The 22,258-nt window shown below is 34.0% G+C and overlaps 1 protein-coding gene across 1 annotated transcript in view; it reads left to right on the top strand.

Annotated features, from left to right (window-relative positions):
* Positions 1 to 1,824: 1,824 nt before the first annotated feature.
* LOC118202493 (phenoloxidase-activating factor 2-like) overlaps positions 1,825 to 22,258 on the top strand; it is a 49,892-nt gene continuing 29,458 nt past the window's right edge. Inside the window, exon 1 of the mRNA XM_085823853.1 lies at positions 1,825 to 1,980. The gene's annotated coding sequence lies outside the window, so the exon portion shown is untranslated. The remainder of the gene's footprint in view (positions 1,981 to 22,258) is intronic.

Genomic DNA, 22,258 nt, shown 5'->3' with positions numbered 1-22,258 from the left:
GAGAGTCTATAATTAAATGAAACCAAACTTTCTTCTATGTTTTTTACTATAACTTGAAGTCTTTAGATGCAGTTATCTTCTCTAACTGTATCCGTGTTTATAATTCACAAGGAGATTTTTCAGCATTCATTGTCTATCTGTCTATCCTACCTTCAGTCTATCCTTCTCCTTATAATATTGTTAAGTTAGTTTCTTGAGTTTCTTTGATGTTTTTTGAGGAAAGATCCGACAAATTTCATTTAGGTTAGGTTTGGTTTAGTTTATTAAATTATTGTAAAGCACGCAAGGGCTATCTGCCTAAGGGGAGGTATGCCTTCGTGGAGGATTTTATAAGGAAAAGTGCCTCGTATACATGTTACACACGGGGAAAAAGGCGAAAACGCCATGCAGCCAGCCCGTTTACCTAGAATCGAGCCCAAGCCGGAACTATTAGTGTTCAGCTACTTTATCGCTCGACCATTGGTGGGCCTTGCATTGCATAGGCTGAGAGGAAAAAAAAAAGAAACTTTGATGCAACAATAATATGCATGACGATTGCTTCAGAATGACTTTTGTGTACCCGTAATCCAATTCTTCAACAAAAACAAAAGGGAAACAAGGGAAACAATCGATATTTGAACTAACAATCAATACTGCCAATATAGAGGTGAAAAATGGCATAGCCTACCAAAAATAATACAAATATAATTAAGAAGATGTGTAGGTTGTCGTTAAAAAAACATGCATTTGTTCACTGAAAAATGAAATCCAAAGTCGTTTTAATAGAAGGATTGCTAAAATTATTGTAATAAAAAGCAATGCTTTTGGTTCATTATTAAATTCATTAAATATATTTATAAAATTATACCCACTAGAATCATATTAATCATTATAGAATTTTTTTTCCTGTACTATTAAGTAATGAGGAATTTGTTTGTATCTATGTTTGTACGTCCCTCGCATTACAGAGAAACGGCGACACGTAGAGCTATCACATTTTTAACGCACGTAATCCTCCACACGAACATGCGCACCTCGAAGCTAGAATTTTGTATGACGAATTTGCTTTTGATTATTTCATATTTTGTATTTGAAAGCGAGCAAGTGGCAGCACTATTCGAAATAAAACATTTTTATCTAAAACGCGTGAGGCTGTTGCCATTCGGCAAAATATATGATATTAGCCTTTCAATTTTAATCAAGAAGCTCCGCTATTTAAAAGCAATGTGTTGCCCCTACCTGAAATGAAAGACTTTTATCTCCTATCCACCAGCCTTTTGCCAAATAAGATTTTAACTTTCAAATGCAATTTGTCTATTATAGTATTACAAACTAGGGGATTTTAAAGCAATAAAAGTAGTACATAAGAATGTTTTTCTACTTTTTAGTCCGAGGAATTAAAATAAAAACGCGTTTAGATCATCAGATGTCTATTAGAAATATGAAATATTTTTATGAGAGTGCAAAAGAAAGACTCATTAAAATCGTTGCATAATTTTTCGTTTTTATGGTAACTATTTTAGGCAAGCAGCTAGTTTTTATAAAAACTAATTAAAGCGGCCGGCCACGCACACTTTTACTCATAATAAATTATAGGGCAATTTTGAAACCTAAACAGTGCCCAGGGCGGATAAAAAATTTGGTGGGATGCACGAGCCAAATAATTCAACCAACAGTTCCGGTTGCAGTTAACTTTTACCTTTCGCAGTGAAAGTTCAGAAAGAAAAAGAAAATCTCTTCACCGCATTCAATTAAAGTGTTTCTTCACTTCTTTCTCTTTTCCTCCGTCAACAAGAGGTCGTTTCGATGTCGTTCTGCAATTCATTGAAAGTAACCGGTCATCTGATTTGAGCAACCAGTTTTTGTGTTTTGCAACCAGTTAGCCTTGAAAAAATTTGATGGTACTGGGAAGTATCTTTAAATTCTGCTCATTAAACAACAAGCATTGAAACAACGCACTACAAACTTCTGATTGGAATTTCATATCCGACTCAAAATCGAGTAAGTCAAAATATTCCTTTACTTTTAATTAATTTAATATGCTCTCTCCCTTTATATATTGATGTAAGTTGCATGATATTAAATGTTACCCAGTAATATAACTTTCTACAGAAATATTGATATATTAATGGCTTACTTGATTGCAAAACACGTTTCAAATTGTATGTTTCATAAGGATGATTTCGAATTCGATAATATTAAAAAAGAGAGATATAATTTTGGGCTCATTTCTGCAATATCTTAGTGTTTAGCAAACACGGAAAAAAATTTAGCTCTAACAATTTAGTTCGTTTACACATTTTTTCTGTTTAGAGAGGAAGGCCGGAAGAAACAGCAATTTACAAAATTCAGATTACAATACAACATCTCGAAGAAAGAACGATCATTAGAAACGTCAAAAAATTAAAATACATAAAAATCAAAATTTCGTAAGCTACATATAATTGTTAAACGCTTCAAGATGTTTACCATTAAAATTTGAAAAGTTTAAAAAATAAATAAAGAATATACTTAATAATAATATTGGTATACATATTTCAGTTTAGTATTTGAAACAAATTTAAATTAAGCATAAACTGAGTTTTGAAACAGGCCTAATAATTTAAAAATTAATCCTTCAGAAATTAAAGATAGGGTATTTAAAATGAATTGTTGAAAATGGCAAAGTTATACGATTGAAAAAAAATATCATATTATTTTATCTCAAATTAACGTCATACAGAGCTTGCACTTAATTAATATAGAAAATATTTAATTATTCGAGATGCATCTGTTCCTTTATTTCACTGAATAGCTCGCTCCCGAGACTTGCAAAAAAAATTTTCTTTTTTGTTTTGGCAGGATGCGAAATTTTCAAAATGAAAATAATAAATACCTCGAAAAGGTTTTCTTCGAGATATTTCAGAGAATTCTAAAGAAAAAAAAAATCGTCGTATAATTAGATCGCTTCTGTTCTTGAATAAAAATTAATATCTAGTGTTGGCAGTTCATGAAACTAAATATTTAATCCTGAATAATTTTAAAACTCAACTCGAAAAGAATTCCATTTTTAAAACCACCGACTTTTATAACAGCATTTCGCTTCTGAATGTAAAACGAGATAAAAAGTAAGTTATCTGAATATTAAATAAAATATATTTATCGTGTGATGAAAACTAAAGGAGAATGGAAAACATTCTAATTTGTAATCTGTTTGTTGTTGCAAAAATTCTTCACAATCATTGGATTTCATATTTTAATATTTAATGCAGAATGTTAAATAGTATAGGCAAGAAGTAGATTTAGAAATTTTGCAACGAACTCGTTTACTCTTAAGAGAAGTAATTTATTTATGACTATTTTTTGTATTTAGCGACTGAACTATTTTAGATATTTAGCTAATATCTAAAATATATATATATTATCAAATATAAAATTTTATTTTTATATTATCGAATATAAATGAAAGATTATTCTCGTAGAACGTCAAGTATATCTATTGATTGCAAGAAAAATATGACAATATAAGTTCACAATTAGGAGTGAATGAGTGCACCGCTGAGATGGCTTCCGACCAACGGAGGTGAACCAAACGGAATTATATACCATCCCAAGGGAGAAATCTACTGTTTATCGAAATATAGACAAATCAGTGACAACAATAGTCTAGTAAATACAAATTATCCCAAAATTTTGAGCAGCATAATTACTGTGTGCGAATTCTGTAGTCAAAAATTACGTTGCAAGATAAATTATGTGAGAATGTCTATTACCATTAGACATCAGAACTAGTGATTCTACAAACTTCATTGCAAAATATAAGTAAAATTTACTAACTTAATTAATATGATACTACACAGTCATGTTGCAATATAATATAATATGGAAGATATGAAAGTTCGAATGTAACATCATAATTAATAAAACTAATTAAAAAAATTGTTTATAAATGCATAAAACATATATTAGCAGATAAATGCTAAATATTATTGTTATTCAATCGAAACCAATTTGTTAAGAATCAATATTTAAAAAAAAGATTTTCATGTATTATCTGCCTTATAGTATGCTGCTTACTGTTCTAATACAATATTCTCTTGTACAAAAATGAACTAATTATTACTAAATAATACTGATTTTTACAAAAGATCTAGTTCACAGGGAGTAATTCTACCTTACTTACCAGTAAAAAATGAAACATAAACACTAAATGTGCGTTCTGCTAATACTTACGGATAATCTAAGCCTTATGATAAAATTCTAAATAGCAATAAGGGAAACAAAAAGGTGTACATGTCACATATTGATAAATATATATAAAATATTACAATAATATGCATACGAAACCACTACATTAAGAGCTACAGTAAAGTGCATAAGCATGTGATATGCGTATGCGATATCCCCTGTGTATGATATATGCGTATGAAGCCAATAAATACACTGAGCGCTACAAAGGTTAACATATATGCATTGAGGTAAGTTACATACAAAACAGAAATGTAGGGGACAAGTAAATAATTACAAAATAAAACTAATTATAATCTATCGTAGCAGTAGGTGGGAAACTATTTCTATAAAAAAATGCGACACTAGACTGACGAAGATTTTAAATAAAACACTACCGATTTCGAGAACGATGACATAGGTCCATCTCCTTCAAGGTTTTTGCTCATGAAACAACGAAACGAATTCATTGACCGAGCTTCAGCAAAGAGTAAAGCCAGAATTCCCGTAGAAAAATCGTTTGTTATTTCCAAAGAGTAGCTAGCGGAGTTTGATAGAGAAAACCTCAAAATACTCTCGTAAAATATATACGCTTCAGAAACCGTAATCACTACTCATAAAGAATGTGTTTGAATTCGAGGCATTCATTCAATAGTCCACATACCTCGTGCAATTATGTGGGCTAGAATTATATCATCCATCAAACGAAAACCATAAACATTGCTGTAGAGTGGAGCAGGCCCGGACAAACTAGGAGGTTTCTTTAAATTAGTTTCCTTCCCCCTGTCTCTTGATGTTTCTCAAGTAAAATAAATTTGAATACATTAAGCATTTTAAATTTGTCAGCTTATGAACTATTTTATATTTCTAATTTTATTGAAATCAAGATAAAATTTCCGAGATCTTATTTCGTTCGTAGATCGTTCGCTAATTGCTAATGCACCGAGTAAACAACTACTTCAGATTATATAAATCCGTAGTGAGATGCTGATAATTCATATAAACTCGATAGAGTGAGGATTTTTTGGCTCTAAAAAGGCTTTTTGGATCAGTTAACATGTCTAAATAAATTATTCCTGTCATAAATCGCGATAAAACAGTTTTGCAATCAAGTGTCACCAATGATAATTTGTTCGAACTTGTATTTTCTCCCTCCTTACCACGTGCCTTCGTTGTGTAACTGGAAAGCAGGTCCGACTAGTAGCTGGGAGGTCATGAGTGCGAATCTCAGCGAGGGCATCGCAGATTTATTTATCATGTTTAATGTTCCGAAACAAAATGACTAATAGTCTCTACGAAGTTTTCCGTTAAAGTCCGAAATCGTCTATATAATAATGACTTGTCTGCATTGTAATCTATGTAATGTGCCCCGAATATTGTTGTTTTTGTGGCTTAATCTCACTTATCTAACCTAATCAGAACAATATCACAAATTTTATCATAGCAAGTAGCCCAAGAGTGCGTTTGTCATCGGAACGGCCTTGAATATCATATAGGTGACTGTATGATTTTACACCTCTGTGTCCTAATTTTGGTGAAGAATGGATCCGAGGATCTTCCACCGTTCTGCTCCTAACACCAAACCACTTCAGCCGACGTTGGATTCGCGATGTATTTTGACTGACCCCCCTGCCCCACAGACACTACCAGCTTACATGCATACATGCCTTCTCTAGGTTTCGAATCCAAGGAGCAATACAGCAGACAGGAGGACTAAAGATAGCGGTGGCCAAACTTCACGTCAGTAAGAGCCGCATTCTGGAATTCAAGATAATTCGAGAGCCGAAACTAGATTTTTCAAAAGCTACTAGTCTATATTTACATCATTTTAAAAGTAGGGAAACAGAGAGCCAGAGGAAAACATGGCCAAGTTCTGGAAGGATCAAGTCCTCCCTTTCAAGGTTTGTTTGTATCCATGCCTCCGGGACCGTACTGAGAGGGCGCCACTCCTCCCGGTCGCCGGTGAGGGGAAACCTGGAAACCTCCCTCAGCTTTTTTGAAATGGAAACGTCTAGGAAGAGACAGACGGGCGACCATTAGACAGTAACGAAAAGATCCACAGGGCCGATCTCTACCCAGACCACCCAGTTAAGAAACTTCGCCACGAATAAGGGTCACCACTCCCTTTCGCAGCACGACTAAAAATTGCCAACGCTTATAAAAAAAGTACGAGTTCATACGTCCCTCCGCATCGACCGACAGGAACCAATCCTCTCAGACGGTCAAGTATTGACCATGTAACGTCCCCACCACCAAGGACACCGACAAGACAGTACCAGTACGGTCCCTGCCAAAGGTTAATTATGGAAAGAAATGTCTGATTCCAAACAATCATTCAATGACAATTTGGTTTCAGCATGTGATTTGCGTGGAAGACAGCGCGAAGTTTTGTGGTGTGTTTGTTTTCTCTGATTATTATTTAATGCGGTAAAAAGTAAATTATTTTTTCAGTTTCTAATTATCGTATATTCCGGCGTGATAGATTTAAAAATAAAGAAAAGATGAACATACTAAAATTAGATTGCGACATGTACCTAAATGCTGTTTATTTAAAAAAACTGACATACTTTACGAAATTAAAATTTTTTTACTATCGATAAGCAACCCGTATATCTGTTGCCCTTAAATTTTACGGATTCTCGAAATTTTCTAAAAAATAACATAGTTTTCTAAGCTGTAGCTGTCGTCAGATTTATTAGAAATTCCCACACCTCTCAACTGCCATAAATTTCTTACCAATTTGAGCGTATAATCAGCTTTAAGTTATTTTTAACTTGCATCAATTTCTGTAGGATGCTAAATGTTTCTGATGCATTTTCTGATTCTCCGTTCCGCTCACAGGCCACACCAATTTAGTTTCTACTGCTACTAACGATTCAGAAATTCAACAGATTTTTCCTGTAAAGCGTCCTCAAGCTTCTATCCGTCCATTCGTAAAGCATCTAGCAAATCTAATTTTTAAAAACTTTCATTACAAAAATGTGTAAGTTTTTGAATAATATCGTTAAGTTTCTTTATTAACAAGAAATTAAATAAAATAATTGCTTTTGGACAATTTGCTTTTGGACAGTTTAAGTTTGCTAATTACTTTGCAAAAAGAAATGAAATAAATGAATTAATTTCTCCTGGACCTTCAATATCCAGAAGAAGGAAATATGGTAAATTGAGTAATTTCAATTGACCTTATTTCTATTTTATGTACGTAAAAGCAGGATCATTCGTCTGGGAGAGCCCAACTCGACTCGGGAGCCGCCCTATATGGCCACCCCTGCACTGTACCGATTAGGATGACATTCCGAATCGTTAAAGAGCAAAATATTTTTGTTCCTCTCTTTTCCTTTTCCTCCTCTATCCCTTTCTCGTTTTGTATTCTAGGACTTGTATCTTTGGCGTTTTATTTTCCGAACCACTTTCTCCTACTTTGTCTCATGGCTTTTCTCAAAATGCAGTTACTGTGCAATTCAAAGAGTCATGACTTCGTGAGATTGCATTAATAGGTGAACACATTTTTATCATGTTGTTCGCAAATTCGTTTCCTTATTTGTAATAATACTTACCATTTCAATATCATTTAATTGACTTTCTGTGTTCTGCTTTTATTTGTTGATCGCTTTCATGAACTATTCAGTATATTTATTGATTTTTTTAATTTCAAAAAAGAAACAAATGCAATTATGATTCAATAACTGTCAGTATTTTTTATTTACAATATGCCAATTTCAGTAAATAAATATGTAATAATATGTATAAATAATAATTATGTTTCAACAATTGCCCATAAATTTGATTTGCAATGGTTATATCAAAAGATGAAACTTTATGGAATAAAGGTATTGTGTGCTTTTGTACATTGAAACCTCGGTTCACGAACTTATTTTGTTCCTGATGACCGTTCGTTAACCGAAACAATTTTACAAAAAAAAAAAAAAAAAAAAAAAAAAAAAAATCGACGCGCCAAGAAGAAATAATCTAGTTGCTTTGAAATTTCGCATGTCTAAATTTTTTGACCAAATATGCAAACGATTAATATTTGGTGTTCAATGAATAAATAGTGCGATCTGCAACTCATCGGCACTGCGCATCCAGCAGAAGTATATAAGGAGATGTTCTTGAACTGTTGTTAGAAATATCAGTTGCATTTCGATTTAGGATACCTTTCAATGAATGAAAAAAAAATGCCTCGCCGCAGGATTCAAGCTTATTACGAGTAGCGTGCGATCCTGCTTTTAATGTAACACGTCACGCAGGCCCTCAACCAGGAATTATGGTCTGGGATGCCATTTCCTTTGATAGCCGAAGCCCTTTGGTCGTCATTAGAGGTACAGTTACAGCACAGCGGTACGTCGACGACATTCTGAGACCTATTTTGCTACCGTTCCTTTTGAGGTACCCTGGCCTTATTTTTCAGCAAGATAATGCCATAGCAACACGCATGGCATGTGTTGCTATGAACTGTTTTACAGCTTGTCAAACACTTCCTTGGCCAGCCAGATCTCTCTCCCATCGAGCAGGTCTCAGATATGATGGTAAGGCGACTGCATCTACCATGGAATGTTGAGAACCTTGCCCGACAGTTGAAGCAAATTTGGCAGGAAATACCGCAAGAGACAATCCGGGAGCGCCATCAGTCTATGTCATGCCGTTTGGCAGCTTGCATCCAGGCTAGAGGTGGGTCAACACCTTATTGAGCTTATTACTTTGTAACTATGAAATAACTCATTAAATTGTTCTGAAATTTTAATCATTTTCTTTTCTGTACATAATCTTCCTATCCACCAATTTTTGTCTCCATCGGACAACTCATTCTTGGTGCGTCGATATTTTTGTTTTTAGAGCGTACTTATATCATATATAAGAGAAAAAAAGGGCCAGAGGGCTTAAAGTCTCTGCCTGCCTGTAACCCAGTCTGGTCATAATTTCTTCCAGAAGTCATGATCTTGTAAATTAGTTGCTGCTAGGCTTCATTAAACAGAGTTAATTTTTTTTTTTTTTTTTTTTTTTACAAATGGCGGTCACTTGCCTATAACGGCATTGGCCACTATTAAGGCCAGCAACGGTGACCATTTTATTGTGGAAGGGCTAATAGGCGGCCAACGTTACTTGCTATATAGGGACAGACAATTTTACATCCATGCCTTTTCCGGTAATCGAACCCGGGCCCTTTGGTATCGGAGTCAGGCTCCCCTAACCACTGTAACGTCTGGGCGGCACAACTGAAAATATTAAATCATTTTTGTAGAATGCCCCCCGAATTCTGTGGCATAAGTTACCTCAAAACTCCTTTTAAAATCGCATATATCCGATCTCAGTCGAGACACCATTTGTCATATGAGGCGTTCTTTGTTCGTGAACCGAATGGTTAGTAAACTGAGACATACTACTATCTAATACAGTGAGATTCTATCATATAGTAGCAGAGTTTATTATCCGAAGTTTCACTTTATTACTCTGTTGTTTGTATACGTGCTATGGGGTTTTCCTCAATTTGGTAAAAGTTATTTAGTTCAAACCCTAATAGAGATGAAGCGAATTATCGATAAGGCTGAAAGTAACTACAGAGTCAGATAAAGGTTCAAATAAACCTTTTTTATTCAAACAGAACTTAGAACATAAATATACGTTCTTGTGCTAACAAAATCAACCACAGCTGCTGGTGATGCAACTAAACTGGAACGATCAACTTCAATTTAAATCTTGGAATGGAAGTCAAAGATTACACAATTTATATATACACGAATCTGGCTCAGTAACTCTACCGGCGTATGAAATTTAAGTGTCGTCAGTGATAATGCAAAGCCGAATAATTACAACTTATCAGAGATGACAGGAAGTAAATGTAACATTCACACGAAAGGCTGAAATATGCTCTGTTTTAAAATCCTAAAGCCTCAGTTTAAATACTTGCTAACTCATTTACATTTTGGTAAGAAAACGGAAAGAAGAAATTATAGTAAAGGCTGAAATTATAAATAACTGTTTAATTTAAAAAATAATTTTGTAAAATTAATTTTGAAACTCTTTCCTTTTAATTCTTGTTTCCAACTTATAACTCCCTACCAGAATGGTTTTTTTGTATCGCGTTGCATATAAATTAGGTAGAAGGAGTATTTAAGGAAGATTCAACTTACTCTAGTAGGAATCTTTGATGGCGCGTGTTTGCCGTCAGGCTACTACATTATTAAAAACAGGCTACTTCGTTATTGTACGTGCCTGCTGATAATAGCCGGCTAATTTAGTTAAGGACCAACTACGTTAGGTATTTGTGTCTAGCTTCGGTTTAGTTTAGTATTATATTAGTTTTTTATTTTGCTTATCTAGATTTGAAGCTCGAGTGAAGGCTTCCCTGTGCGCCCTGGGAAGGGCTGACTGTATTATTTTTTTGAGAGAATAAAAGGGTATTTTATTCCTTTTCTGGGCTTTGTCGTTACACTTGAACTCAGCGATAAGTACCTACCAATTCAATAGGTTCATTCAGCATAGACCAGGTAGTTAGGAACATTATAATTTCATAAAGTGTATAAAAAGTTGCTGTTTTTGACACAGAGATCTTGCATTCACTTTAATGAATGTCTAGGAGGTAACGTACAGATAACCTGTAAATTAATTACATAGTGTGAAAAATAAAATAATATTCCTCCTTTTTAATCTGAACTTAAGCAGTAGTATGCTCATTAACTAAATTACATCCTGCTGAGAGCCGACCAATGTAGAAGAGAGAGTAAAAAGCAAAAATGATAAGATAAACAGTTAATTAACATTTACAAGCAGTTTTAAAAACCAATTCTAACTCCAACTACCACTATATGCTGAGATTATCGAGTCTTAATCGACCTATTTGGTCTCATGCAGATAATGCTGCAAAAAACGCTTTACTTATCGCTAAGTCTAGAACATAGTCATGAGAACACATGCATGAAGGCTTTGAGCCAGTTGAAAAATGGTCTGTGAGTATGGAAGCAAAAGCCTTGATTTCATCAAAAATTGCATTTTACGATCCCCCTCAATGTTAAAAGAGGCCGTTTTCCCGTATGAGGACAAAAATATTCATTCGAGGATGACGAAACAATCCGGTAGAAGGGAACGGAGAAGCTGTCTTAGCACACGTACAGATGTAACTTTTAATGTCGGCAATAAAATATATAGAATTCTTCAGAGAAATGGCGTTCGGAGCCTATTTGTATGCTATCACACGCATATGGTGTAACAAGGCTATTAGAAGCTTCAGGGAAAACCGGTGTAAGGCTTTAAAAATGAGTTTTCCCATATTTTCCATCAAGTAGCCAAGTTAGCGAGAAGCAGTGGCAAAAAACAAATTGCCGCGGAGAGCCGTCAGGAGCCATTTGATCATTTTTCGCGTTCTAGCGCAGCCATCAGGGTAGATTAATCATTAAGAAATATAAGAACGCGCTTAGGGCATGATGGAAAGGGGGCACCGCGGACTGATCCTTAGGTATTCAGAAAAAATGGCATCACAAATTTTTTTTCTTTACTGGTTTTGCCATGGAATGCATCGTGCAGCTAAACCAAAATCGAGAGAGAAAAGAAATGAAAAAAAAAAAAAAAAAAAAAAAAAAAAGGTGCGTAAACATACACTGACTACCAATAAGTATTTGGACACCTGTGATAGAAAAGAAAAACTATATTCAAAATCAATAGTTGGTACAGCCTCCACGAGAGGTAAATGCACAAAAAATGCACAAATGCACAAAAAGTATGATCACGAATTAAACGAAAAAAGAGTGAAATTCATTTCACATAAATATTTATTATTAAATAGTGGGAAATGTAATTTGTTCCTCGTTGCAGAAAAATTGCGGCATTTAGAGCCATCTAATTTTAAACACACATAATCCAACCCCCCCGAATATGTGCAACTCCAAGCATGAATTTCGAATATTTTTTATATTTATTTTACATTTTTTTGCGAATTTAATTTAATTTGGATTAACCGAAGCTGCAATTTAAAAGCCACGTATTGCCTCTCGGCAAAGCGAAAGATGTGTTACCATTGCTGGAAATGGAATATTCTTGTCTTCCATGCGCCACTCTGTCGCCATTAGGCAAAACGCAAGATATAAAATTTTCCTTCTAAATTTAATCTATTTGTCACCGAATAGCAATCTAAGGGATTTAAATGCAAAAACCACAGTTTTTAAAACAGTTATTAGCTAAACTTATTATATATTTTTTGTTTTTTAAAATAACTATTACAAGCGTCTGGTCGCGTAAACTGATAGTTTTTAGAATGTTTAAAGGAAATATGAAAAATTCTGAATATAGGCTAATGTTGCGTAAAACTAATCACAACATTTTGGGGTATACAACTACTTGGACGTTTCTGACGTAATGTAAGATACGACAAAAGCATTCGTATGCTTTCTTACGCAGGTTCAATGTCAAAAGCGCAACCTTTTCGTGACTTCCGTGAATAATTACGGCGTTGAGGAAAAGCATATTTCCAATAACAAATCTTCTTTGTTTTGTTTCCTTCGTTACATCGATGAATTAGAAATGAACACTCCGGTATACTTTTTGCTTATTATTAACTAAGTAAAACTATGCATGCTGTATATTTAGTTTCCTCGTTCATTTAAGAATCACAAAGGATAATGTAATATATATATATTTTCTTTACACATTTTTTATGATTAGTTTTATGATTAGACTAATTTACGTAATCTATCAAGCGGATCCGTAGAATGATTAGCCATGCTGGCTGCTATAACTTTCGGCCAGAGTTCGAATCCACAGAAGGTTCAGATCTTTGTAATGGTGTCTGCTCCGCATGGGGCATTTAAAGTACCGAACAGTTGGTAGTCCTCTTGAGAGGTTTGGTGGCCGAGGAAGAGGAAAGAGACCTTCGGATCCTCCGTTTGGGGAGTTCTCCATGAAAACTAAATTCAAGCCTCCCTTCTCTCGCGTGTGCAAAATCGGTTGCCCTCTGAGGTACAGCCTGGGCAATTTTCTTTGTGATAGAAATTAATTTTTTAAAATTTTAATGCAGTATTGCTTGCTTGCTTAGCCTAAATTTTTAGAGATCTATAAATAAAATGGAGCCAAAAGCATGAAAACTGAATTTATGTTTATTTAATTTCAAATCTTCCAATTGCTAGTTAGACATGCTAAAAACTCGCATAACAAGAGAGTGCAAGAAGGAATGCAATAATTCCTCATACATTCATAAGTAAGGTTTCCTTCTCAAATGAAAGCAAAACAAGATAATAATAATAATAATAACATTTATTCCCTGAATTTATATACAATTCTCTATTTTTCTACATAATTACGTTGTCGATTTAAAGATTTATAATAACAAATGACGAGTGTTTGACAACCTTCCTCATAGAATTCTGCCGCTTGTGATGATAGGCAGTTATTAATGAACGTTTTTACTTCTCCGTCAGTGTTTCGACCTGTCTAGAACAATCGCACACATTTTCGAAGTTCACTATCATTCATTGCGTGGTCACACATCTGGCGATGTGTATCGGCAGTTTCATGTTTTTTGCTTTTAAGACCTGGATAACTGACTGAATTTCACAGTCTATGGATCCCTCGATTTGCTTAAACATTCTAATCTCACATTACGAAGTGCACGAACAGACGCCTAGAATGCAAATAGCAGCACTCAATTAACCATTAAGCAAAATAAGGCCGTTCTTAGGGCATCAAAGAAAAAGGCACCGCAAAAAGATGCTTAAGGATTCAGGAAAGGGGGCATCCCAGAAATTTCTCATTGCCAGTTTTACTATGGCATATATATTGCAGCTAAAACAAGACCGAGGGAGAATAAATGAAGAAAAACTGGCATAAATGTATGTGAGGGTATTAAAATCTTTCAAATGCCTGGGACCTTTAAAAGTTTTCACCCATTTCTCACAAATGGTGTCGGATTCTTGCATAGAATAACGGAAGCCCGCGAGCGCTTTCATTCTCATGTACGCAAGGAATTTCAAATGATATTTATAAACGGACCTTACTAAAAAGAAAACCTGTATTAGTAGAGACAGTAATAAAAACTGATTTCGTTATTTTTATTTAACTGACGTAGGAAGAGTTAATGTAATTTGCAAAAACATTTCCCTGTTTAATAATAGGGGAAAAGAAGTGTTTCGTGTTTTTTAAGGAGTTTAAAGTAACCCTTTTTAAGTTTTTAAGGAGTTAAAATGAACCTGATTGTTAAAATCAAATAAGTTAAAGGAAACCAAACTCCGTTACCTGCATTGCAGTGTTTCCTTCATTATTTCTACTAATCACAGTTAACGAGAGCAATCTCCTTTTGGCGAAATAGCTTCATCTTTTGAACTTTTCTCAAGTACATTTTGAATTTTTTTTAGTTACTCCAAGCGGAAAAAAAAGTGTTTTTGACTGCTTGCTTTTAGCTGGAAAATCTTTATATATTCCAGCATCATTGAGTAGTTAAGACTACTGAATATTCGGAATTCGATCTGGATTAGATCCCGGTCTAAAGGGTGAGCTTGCTGCAAAGTTGATTTTTATAATTTCCCTCACGTTTAAAGTGAATACAAACTCTTGGGTGAGCTTTGCCATATTCAAATTGTAGAGACATTAGATATTTTTTGGAAGCAGGAAAGATGAAAAATTAGCAACCGCCTTCGCCGGGAATCGAACCACGGACCGACCTCTGGAATGCCGGCCCAGCGTGCAGGACCACTACACCCCGAAGGCACACTAGAAAAGAGGGAGAAATACCTTATAAAATAACCTAACCTAACCTAATCAATTTCATTTTACGGATGTATAGGACAGGCACTGGTATAAATGGACAGAACACCAGAATTTTATCAAAGGTTATACGGGTATTGCCCCACCAAACTAACTGCGCAGCTCCGCCCCAACTTCAAGGGAGAAGCCCGCTGGGGTGGTGGATGAATTTTTTCTTCCTTTCATAAGAGTAGAACAACAAGTGCTTGACATTTTGCCTCCCCCCCTCCCGAAACTACAGGAACATAATTCTGTATGCGATAGCCGGGATCTTTTACCATATGAGTGTATGATTAATATGTAGTAAATAAAATTTAAAACTTAGTTAAAACAGATTTTGTATAAAAACTTTTTATTATTATAAAACGTAATAATAAAAACTTATTATTATTATTATTATTATTATTTTATTTGGTCCATCAGCTGTTTTCAGATCTTGCATTTGACCCTTTGTATTTCGAGTTTTACCCCTGATCCAGTTCACCAAATCAAACAAGGAGTATGTGAAGTAGAGAACTACATCTTTGTTCCAAGTTTAGTTCCAAGTTCAGAATATCTTCTTGTCAAATCTTCGGAACACAAACGGAGACTCATGTAATTCTCAAAGCTAGACTTATAGGACAGAGTCAGTTTCCTCGGTCTTATATCCATTATTTATTAAACAGTTTATAATTAAAACATATAGCATTTATAAGCAGTTTATAATTATTAACATTAATCGTTATAATGGAAGACTTTGGGATATTTTAGAAGAAGGCTGTCTGTAAAGAACAATTTGAAAGACTTACTTATAACACAACATAAAATGCTTGCAATTTACTAAGGACAGAGAGGCTAAAGGACAGAGAGAATTATCCAGAAAATGCTATTTCTTGTGAATGAGTTAAAACATGAATATCGCCTATGATTTACTTCTTTTCAGTCACGGCATTTGCAGCCCATTTTGTAATTCTGACTTAAACAAGCTGAACAACGACATTAAGAATATTTTCATTGTTTTCTCCATTTGACGAAGACACGAATATAATTTTGTTAAATAAGCTTGTAATAAATAAGGAAACTATTGTTCCATAAGCTTGTTTTCGATCCCAAATGAAAGTGAAAGAATCCGACGTAATTTCGCTTCAAATGGTTTTGAAAATAATGATGGAGATCAGAAGTGTCGTCCAGAAAATATAAAACCTGAAAATTTCGATTTCATATTTATTATGTAATGCGAAAATACAGGTGTTTTCAAAAAGAATCTACTGCTCTGAAGAAAAACGGACAATAAGTCTGTAAAAAACGCACCGAGTACCGTAATGCAACAATATGTATGAAACTTTTAATAATAAGGAAGATTTCCCATTAAGCAGGTTGTTGTTTAACTGAATCTTATATGATATTTCAAAGTCATCGGTCTAAAAAAAAATTCTTTTAAAAAAATAAAACGTTTTAACCCGTCATTTTAAGCGATTTCGAAGCCAGTGACATGCTTTAGATTTTCTTGTAAAACATTCTTTTTTAATGTTCTTGCATTACGCTTTTTCCTAAAACAGCTGCTCATTGTACTTTTGCAAATATTAGTCTTTAATGCTATTTACGACTTGATCTTTTACACATTTTCCTCCTTGTTTATAGCGCAGGATTATTATTGTTACTACCCCGTTGTTTATTGGGCGGGATTGTTATTATTATTTTATTATCTGTTGTTTTAGAGCGCGGAACCAAAACTTTCTTCTATTATATGTAGGAGTTTATTATGAACCAGGTTCTCAATAGCGGCTATGCAGCTTAAAATTAAGTAAATCGTTAATAGTAGTTTTTCTCTTAGTTACAATACGAGTTATTTTTTTTCTGGGGTATTTAATAGCTATCGGATTTTTATTTATTAGGTGCCCCGTCATTAGGCAGTATAAGGAAAGCAAGGAATGCTCGTGGAGTACTAGTATCTATGTTTTACACGTGGGGAAACTTACTTGTATCCATGTTATAAATAGTGAAAACCACGAAAACGCTCATGCACCCGGCCCGCTCCTCGAGACTTGAACTCCGGATCAGCTATCAGATTAACCACAAAATTATGTTTTATGTAAACTGTGAAAACGTTCACAGTTTACATAAAATTATGTAAACTGTGAACGTTTTCCGCGGTATTAGCCGCGTAGTCAATTGGGACTAGCAAGTAGAATGAAATGCTATAGCAAATGATGAAATTTTAAATGGTGTACTTCTTCCTTGAAATTTGCTTATTTGTCATTTGGATCAGGCAAGATGGAAAAATTCTTTTTCTCTGGGCGACGTTTTTCTACATCTTCCTGTGCAAATTTCTTTGTTTAAAATTGTAGACATGAAATTTCGATGGTTCTAGAAAAGTGGCAAAAGTAGACTTTTCTTTAAAACAATACCGTCGAATTATTTTCAGAGAAGAAATTACAAGTTTATAGCAGGTATTGCTTCAAATGTCGAAAGTTAAATGTTACGAAAGCATCAACTGTAGCAATAAAAAGTTTGATTGTATGAGATATGGAACTGTAATGAGAGTTCGAAACTAAGTTCTTAAGTATCCCTGAACAATCAAGGTATTATAACTTAACATTATGATAGCATAATAACTTAAATTTTAATTATACAGGCAACTGCCGATTTACTAGTGTAATACCGGAACGGCGTGCAGGGTTAATTAATATAACGGTGAATCCGAGGGCATTAAAAAAATATAGAGTAGCCCACATTATGACTAACAGAAAAGTTTTGTTACCAATTTGCGTATTTTTTCAAGCAATGAATATGTTCATTTGGTTTAGCAAATTATATCAGTTTTCAAAACAAGAATAACACACTATCAAAACAGGAAGATTAAACATCGTCTGAAAAAAATTACACCCATAACATAGTATGTGCTCCAGATAGTAGTTTCCATGGAGTCAGTATTCAACCCCTGGGAACTGATGAAATTTTAAAGGGGGTCAATAATGATCAAGAGGTCGACTGAGGGTTGATAGCTAAATATGCAGCGGGCATCTGATTGTCATAAATAAGATCCCATTCATTATAAAAAATTATTAATAAAATTGATAATTAATTATTTATTGATAAAAAGCTGTGGCATGTAATAAAGAAGAAGTCATATAAAATAAATATAAGGGAAAATATACTAATATTATTTCATATGCTTTAAAAGCCAATGATATCTTTTTAAATACCTAAAATTAAAAAAAAATATCTTTTAAAATTTTAATATTTTTGGATTGCATTTATTGTATAATTTTTTTTTATGCAATAAGTGCAAAAATTGTAAACTCAGGAGTACTAGAAAGTAAGTACTAGTAAACTCAGGAGTACTATAAGAGGACTCAGGAGCACAAGAAAACGCAATAAAAAATATGAAGAACACAAAATTAGAATGAAAAACAACTTAAATATTTTTGAAGGATGCAATTTAAAAGTGAACAAATTCAGTGCCAAATGTTTGAAGCAATACATGAAGCGGTACTATCCCATTATTTAAATCGAAATTTTGTGTATTTAGAATAATGGGTTTTTTCTTTGAAAACCTGTTTTCATTTTTAAAATTAAAAACAATACTAATACAAAAAATAGTTAAACGTAAGTCAAAACTCCCATTTTTTTTAAAACTCTTTCTTATATTCTTAATTTAATTGTTGTCTTTAAATTCTTTATGTTCAATTATTTGTATTATAATTAAGATGCATACTGTATAATATTGAGAAAAATGTAAGGGGTCGGTGAATTTAAGTATTCTTTTAAAATGGATCGATACGAGAAAGAGGTTCGAAATCTCTGGCTCAGGATGTCTTGCTTAAGTAACATCGCTGATCTAACAACCCGAAAATGTCTTGAGTAAATTACTATGCCCTGGGATATGCAAAAATGTCTTAAATATATTAATACTTAGATGTCTCGAAAACTTCGTTTCTTAATAGCCTGAATATATTCGTAATATAGTACTTTCCGGAGTGTTCCCGTCATCAAACAGGCTGAGGTGTTTCTTCTACTGATTTCTGTTTCTCGAATTTGCTCAAGGTTGTCATGCTTATACTACACTGGAAAATGACTTTAATTCATCTGGAGAACATATTAAAGCTGCACTCACACTGGTCCGTTGGCACGAGAATAAAAAAAAAAAAAAAAAAAAAAACCGCTTTCCGCGTACATCAATTCACACCAGCGCGGAAACTTTCGCTTTAAAAGTTATAAAATGCGCACACTAGATGGCTCTTCATATCGAAACCTTGGGGCAAAAAGTGAATTTTTGTGTGGTATTTTGCATTATATGGTTATATGTTTTAATTAAAACGGATCCAGTTTCGGCTAAAACTTTATTTTACTTCTTGCTTTAAGCTAGTGAAGCAGAATGCAGTGATTTATATTAATATGTGAGAGATGACTACAGCAGAGAGATACAAATAATTTAACTGGAGAAATGCACTTGAAAGACATCGAAATTTCTTTCGAAAAAAGGCCCGAACCCGCAGTACAAGTCCCTAGTATTATCTGAATTTTCTACTGAGTATATCATGAATTTTCTATAGAGTGAATTTTCTACTATTGTCCCTAGTATCATCTGAAATTTCTACCTCTACGCTCAGGCGTCTTGCGTGGAAAGTTGGTTTTCAGACTTCACCTTCAGAAATCTAAATAAGCATCTGTGCTACTCTGAAAATACCGATCTTTTAAGTAATTTATTAAAATATTCTACTAACTTATGTATTATTAATTATTATCTGAAATTTTTGTTGAGATTAGTCCATTTGACTTTTTATTTTTCTCAAGAAGAATTTTTGAAAATGTGGTGTGAACTAGAGATTTGAAATGAGATGTCTAAAATTGACGCTCCAAGCGACAAAAAATTGAAGTTAAGTCAACACGTGCGGTCTTCGGTCGTCCGGAATATACCGTCTGTGAGCTGACTTCTGATATTGGTCACCACTTTCCCCCCGAACGCATGATCGCGTGGTGTAAACAGGGCTTAAGGTTGTATTCCCGGATATTTCGAGGATATGATAGATCGGACTTAAATCATCATAATACCAAATAGGTTGCTGGTTGAACCTAGAGATGATGTCTTTAGGATATACTGGAATGTGATATTCAGCACTCGAGACGATGTGTTTAAGAGGTTAAGTGGACATTTCGAACTGTTCTGAGGATGTGGATAGGATTCAAAATTGTCACAACATTCAGTACATTGTCGAAGGGACTTAGACATAGGATCCTAAGGATATCCTTGGTTGTGACATAAGCGCTCAGGAGGATGTATTTGGAAAGATAAAGGGATGTTCCCAGAAGTCCTGAGGATGCGCATTGACCCGTAAGGAACATCTACAGGATATAGCGAAGAGGTAGTTATGCTATGTGGGTAAATTAAAAATGACTGTAATATCATCTGCCATCACTGATGTTAAACCATATTTTTTTTTTCATTTTATTCTGCAATTTCCGTACACAGTTCTGATTTATGATAATGGTTTCTGAAAGTAATCTCTATATAATATATATCAATGTAAACATACAGAATATATAGCAATATAGAAATTAGATTTTTTTAAAGAGGTTCATCTGCGCAATTAATAGGGAGTGTAACAGCAATCCAAAATTTTATTTTACTGTAGTTGTTCAATGTAGGCTAGTTTTATTAATGATCAAAGAAAGAAGTGCAATTTATGTCTATTTTATGCAGTAGAGAGGTAAAAATTTGATTTTTATTTATAATTAATTGAGAATCATGCATCAGTTTAGAGCAATTAAGTTTAAACTTAAATGAAGAAATTACTATCAGATTTAATGAAAAAAATTACCTGCGAACTATAAAATATTTTGCATATCATTCAAAGTGATAAATTAACAAATATTTACAACTCTGCTTAAGTCCATTAGGTATTAAGTGTAATGTAGCATTATTTACCTGGGCCAGATATTTTGATTACTTTATTCATGACTACCAATCCATATTAATAGAACACTATCTCACAGTTAATGTCTTCATTGTCGAAATTTCTCCAGGTAAGCTCCGGAAGTTACAAGAGTTATATTTGGGGTGAAAACGTCTTCAAAATTACTACAGGAAGTCATATTGAACTTACTGCCTTGAATTAAAATTGAAGAAGTATAAGACACATAATCAATACTTTAAAAAAAAAAAAAAAAAAAAAAAAAAACTCTGTATGGTTTAAAGGTCACACCTGACGCGGAAGTTTAAATAGCTGTCTTATTTACAGTTTCAAACATTATTTTAGATTTCTACGAAGCGGAATTAGCAATTAAGACAAACCGCAAGGTATGATTTAGGAGGAGGGTTCCCAGTCAACGACAGAACTGCGATTACGGAAAATGCGGCTTCTTTAAATTATAAAAAATAAGTACATTAATAAAACTAAAAATGACTTTTTCATATTGCTTGTAATCTAACAAACTGCGATTGTTAATAATGTTAGCAATGTCGATTAGCTTAGTACTTCTGCTACTACTAAATCATCATTAGATCGTTATTTTCAGCATGGACCTTTTGCTTCGTCATTCAGTTTCTTTTCTGACTACAACCAACTCAACATGTTTTAGCGTTTATAGTTGTCTATCCCCTTCTAGCTTCGGTAATACTGGTCACCTTTCTCCCTGTGATGCACCTTGGGCAACATTTTCGGTGAGGAGATGGCTAAATGACTAATGAATTCGTGATTCTCATAACGAATGCTTAATGAACAGATATCTGCCATCGGATGCAAAAGGGGGGGGGAATGTTTAAATGTGAAGCATTTTTAAGCTTGAAATTTTATACTCCAGAAGAATATTATAAGGTTTTTGTATTAATTAAACCGTTATTTTATCAGTTTCCTGTATTTTCATTCCTACTTTCATCAACTTTCACCAGAATGGAAATTAGTAAATATATAAATATGAACAGAGTTCTTGGGTGTGAAAAAGTGCTTTTGGCAGCTCAGTTTGTTTGCTTTGCGAATACCTAGAGCTCGAAACATATTTTATACAAATGCATGTTAATCTGCATTCATATCTTAATTCAATTTTAAAGTTTGTTCTACATTTCCTGGAAGCTGTAGAGTTGAATTATGTGATTGTATCAGTTTTGTGTTGCGGTCAAATCGACGTGTTTATAACTAGTTTTATTTTAACCCCTTTCTTTACTTCTGATTACTCTAATTAAAAGAATGATAAGTCATCCTACCGGCGGCCTAGCGGTAAAGTTGCTGAACGCCGGTAGCTCTGTCAGATGTTCGAATATCGCGAACGGGGTGGCTGCATGGGCATTTTCGTGGTTTTTCCCACGTGTAAACGTGTATACAGACCGGTTTCCCTTAGAAAGTCCTTCACGAAGGCATCCCTCTTCTTA

This window comes from Stegodyphus dumicola, chromosome 9, assembly GCF_044657685.1.
Source record: "Stegodyphus dumicola isolate Sdum_Otavi_A_Nest chromosome 9, ASM4465768v1".
NCBI lineage: Eukaryota > Metazoa > Arthropoda > Arachnida > Araneae > Eresidae > Stegodyphus > Stegodyphus dumicola.
The sequence above is the reverse complement of the archived record's forward strand: the minus strand, read 5'-3'. Positions and strand labels throughout refer to the sequence as shown.